Genomic DNA, 4,772 nt, shown 5'->3' with positions numbered 1-4,772 from the left:
ATTGCATGAGAGGCATCATCATATAAACCTGGAAATTAAATTATGCCAAATAACAGAATAATATGATAAAAATTAAAATTAAGAAAATAATAACAAAACAAAAAATGGAGATGAAGGAGTTCATGGAAAGTGAGTTAGACAGACATACCTAATCGCCGACGCGGCAATGCAAAATGAAGAATGCGTTGGATGCAAGAGATTCCGCCATGTATGGCTACATAAGTTAGAAAAAAGTTCCCGAAAGGAAGAACGGAATCAAAATTCTAAGTAATGAAAGGTAGGAAAGAAGAGAAGAATCAAATTTGACGTGACAACAGAAAAAACAAAAGAAAATTGAAGAAAGGAGATTGGTTTTGGGATTTTGGTTGTTCAACATTGTCAAAAAGTGAGTGCTGGTGGTCACCGGTTGCCACCTTCCTCAAAAGAGAAAAGAAAAAGAAAAAGAGAAGAATGAGATGATGATGATGATGTTGTTGCGACTTGTGTGAGGACTTAGGACTTAAATTAAAAATAAAGTTTAACTAAATTAAACATTAAAAAATTTTGATACATTAGAGACAAAAGTTATAATTTATATATATATATATATATATTATTATAATTTTTATTTATTTTTTTAAAATTTATATACATAAATTAATAAATTTTATTAATTAAAAATAATTTAATTTTTATACTAATAACTCAAAATATTAAAAATTAATGTCCTCTACAAATTTCTCATTCCATTAACCTTGTAAGGCTCTTGTAAATTTTAAATTGTAACACAATTACTACAATATCCTAGATTTTCTCCATTTCCTATTATGTTGTTTTTCTATTTTTGGGATATTTCCATTTCACCCTTTGCTTGTCCGATTAAGGAAGGACCTACAATACCCAATTTTCCAAAATGAATGCAATTTCCTATGTTTGTTATAATAATAATAATAATAATAATAATAATAATAATAATAAGGGTAATATACTATAATAAATAAAATGCACTCAAAATTTATCAGAATGCACAAAATGAAAAATGGATACCAAAATGTATTTTTCGCCTAATCTATGTAAACCGCGACAGGAGTCTCGCGGTTTACAGAATACACATAATCTGCTACAGGGGTGTCGCGGATTACGTACAAGAAGAAGTGAACATAAACTGCGATAGGGGTGTTGCGGTTTACGTGTGTGCGTGAAATGTGCATAAACCGCCAGAGGGGTGTAGCGTTTATGCATTACTATAAATACGCTGGAGGGGTCTCGTGGATTATATTTGTGCTGGAAAAAAAATCTATTCTAAAGAGAGAAGTAGTGGAATCTAGAGAGAGGAATAGAGAGAATATTGGTTGATTTGAGTTGAGATAGGAGTTGTGACCATGGCGGAGGCACGCAGTCTATACAGGCTCAACGGCGTTGCGCACGTGGCCGGGAGCATAAACGAAGAGGTTAGCATTATAATTTTTAGTTAACTTATTTTGTATAATGTTGTTTGTATTTTTCGTTATTTTGGTTATTTTTAATTTCGTTATTATTAGTTAACGTATTTAAATTTAGATTTACATTATTATTTTTATCAGAAAATATAGTATTTAAATTATTTAAATTATTATTTTAATTGAATTTCGTGATTAGAAAATAGGAAGTGTATGTTCACAGCTTAAACATTAAAACTGTAGTTATGTGGTAGATGACTATTAATTAAAGTTGGGTTTTTTATATGTTTGGTTTATTCTGTGATATTCTCCAGCCGACTAGGTGTATATATAGTGTCTAGAGGCAGCAGAACATGCCTATGCATGACAGGATCATACCATATCTGAAGAGGGCCGGTTTGTACCACTTGGCGAGGCTCAACGCCAGGTGGTTCTGGTTGGATGAGCCCTTAGTCAGTGCTTTTATTGAGCAGTGGCGTCCTGAGACGCATACCTTTCATATGCCCTTTGGAGAGTGCACTATCACGCTGTAGAATGTAGCGTACTAGTTGGGGCTGTCCATGGATGGTTTACCTATATCCGGGTGCCTTACTGATTTTGAGAAGTTTATGAAAGAAGGCAGACCGGCGTGGGAGTGGTTTGAGGAGCTGTTTGGCGAGCTGCCACCACAGAATAAGGTGAAGCAGTATACAGTCCACTTCACCTGGTTTCATGAGAGGTTCAGGGTGCTGCTAGCTGATGCTACGGAAGAGACCGTACGCATATATGCACGGACTTACATTATGATGCTGCTTTCCACTCAGTTGTTCGGTGACAAGAGTGGAAACTGGGTTCATATACGGTGGTTGCCCTTTGTGGCGAGGCTGGATGATATGGGCAGTTATAGCTGGGGTTCGGCAGCGTTGGCCTGACTATATCGGTGCATGTGTCGGATGGCCAACAGAAACGTGACGAACTTGGCAGGCCCCCTTCAGCTACTGCAGTCATGGATTTTTTGGCAATTTCCTAGCCTCAGGCCGCGGGGTTTCAACACATATTCCTTCCCATTGGCATCTAGGCTTGAGACTATAACTATTTTTATTATGGTTATGCCTGTTAACTTTCTATAACGTCTTTTACGTTCAGGTGGCCCACTTATCTGCCTTCATCCGACCACAAGGAGGAGAGAGTCATCCAGCTTCACCTAACATTGGACTGATTAGGCGATCGAGATGTAAGTTCATTCATTTTCTTTCAATTTTTATGTAGTACTTAACTATATATTTGTTAGTTAAATTTTCATCTAGCACTTAACTAATTAATATATTCTGTCAACATCTGTAGATTGTCTAGAGTCGTATGCTTCGCTCAACGTGATGGCTGTTGTGCATCCAGAGATTCTCACCGAGGAGCACAGTCAGTTATGGCGTGCATGTACTTGCCTGATATACTTCGCCGTCATTGAGTGGCACCGGGTTGATAGGGTGCTGCCACAGCTGAGTGGCGTTCAGAATGAGCCTGAGCCGGCATCAAACATTGATTGGCTCCATGCCAAGGACGGGAGGGGTGGGGACAGATGGTTCCCGAGCTACTACCAGGTATGGCACCTTAGTTGGCAGAACAGGATCGATGCTGTCCTGACTATCCCCCGGGTGCCTGATCTCGGGCCGTCCGTAGACTTCCTGCGGTGGTGGACAGAGTGGCTCTTAGGTTTCTATCGCCAGATTCCATGATTGCTGATCCTAGGACTGAGGAGATCTCACAAGATGTTACTCAGAGAGGGTCGTCACAGGCTCCTCCGAGGGTACCCATGCAAGACGTGCCAGATAACAGGCGCGTCGAGCGGCGACGATGCGTTGGTACCCGGGCTACAGACCGGGAGTGGCGATAGTTGGATGACATGATTCAAGATGATAGATCTGGTGGCGACGGAGTCGGACATGCCGGTCACCGTGTCCGGCGTGGCCGTCCTCAGCGTCGGGGTGGTTCATCGGGGGGCACATCTGCTGGTCCTAGTGATAGACCTGCTGAGCATGCAACAGCGGATACCCAGGAGGTTCCTCTTACACATGTTTCCAGCTCCCAGGTATACCACGACATCCATGGCCAGATGTATGATGACCTGGCGGGCCCGACCTTCACAATGGATATGGAGCACGAGGTTGGGAGTTCACAGTTCTATTCTGACTTTGCAGATCTTATCCGGGATGACGTCCCTCAAGATTTTCATCAGCAGACCCCACAGGATCAGGTGCCTGAGACCCAGCCCCAGATGGACGTTGCGCAGGGGTACCGCCTATATATGGATGACATGCAGCGGTACCAGCCACAGATGTCTGACCCTCATGGATTCCAGCACCAGCTACATGTAGACCTGAATGAGCCTACTGGCAGTCCGTATGATAGTTGGTTGGGCATGGGAGGGATGCCTGCATCTGCATATGGCGTGGGCATGCCGGTCGATCCTCCAGCACAGCAGCGCCAGAGGCCCACCAGAGTGAGGCGGGCCGCTTGATGTAGTACAGGATCGCATCTCCTGGGCGCATTTGGACATGACTCTGCCGACGAGGATCAGGATAGGCAGGGGCCTTAGCTTACTATTTTATCTTTCCATTCATGATGTCTATGTATGTCGGATTTACCAGGTACTTTTGTATTATATGTGTTTGTACTTAGTTTATTTCCATTGAATTAGGTGTATGTAATGTATGTTTTTTGTTAACCACACACTTTGTTTTATGTTTTATATAAATATTTATAGTAATGCATAAACCGCTACACCCCTCTAGCGGTTTATGCATATTTCACGCACACACGTAAACCGCGACACCTCTGAAGATGTTGAGATGGATGAGTGGTCATACACGATTGGATAAAATAAAGAACGAAGATATAAGGGAGAGAGTTGGAGTAGCACCCATTGTGGAAAACATGGTTGAATCACATCTCAGGTGGTTTGGACAAGTGAGAAGAAGACCGATAGAACATCCAGTCAGGAGGGTGGATGAGATGGAAGATGGATAAGGGGTGAAAGGTAGAGGAAGACCTAAGAAGACCACCATGAGGTGGTCAAACGAGATCTATATGTAAACAGTCTCTCTGTAGACATAATACATGACAGAGCACAATGGCGTCGTCTGATTCATGTAGCCGACCCCACTTAGTGGGACAAGGCTTTGTTGTTGTTGTTGTAATTGCAATGCATCAACCATTAAATCAAGTACATCTTCAACAAGCATTATTTATCATGAAAAAATATGATACTAATATATCATTTTAGACCTTAATTATTCAATTCAAAGAGTTTAAAATCTATTAACTTTTGTGAATTTTTTATTAATTAATAATTTTCTATTGAAAATTCAATAAATCCAG

At 41.1% G+C, this 4,772-nt stretch overlaps 1 protein-coding gene across 2 annotated transcripts in view; it reads right to left on the bottom strand.

The window, feature by feature from the left end:
- The window catches only part of LOC107624178, a 3,949-nt gene extending 3,464 nt beyond the window's left edge, over positions 1-485 (bottom strand). The window contains exon 1 of one of the 2 annotated variants that reach the window (XM_016326658.2): positions 149-485. The gene's annotated coding sequence lies outside the window, so the exon portion shown is untranslated. The remainder of the gene's footprint in view (positions 1-148) is intronic. The other variant, XM_016326657.2, reaches the window with a different exon arrangement.

Source organism: Arachis ipaensis, chromosome B10, assembly GCF_000816755.2.
Source record: "Arachis ipaensis cultivar K30076 chromosome B10, Araip1.1, whole genome shotgun sequence".
Taxonomy (NCBI): Eukaryota; Viridiplantae; Streptophyta; class Magnoliopsida; order Fabales; family Fabaceae; genus Arachis; species Arachis ipaensis.
This window is presented reverse-complemented; position numbering and strand designations above follow the sequence as displayed.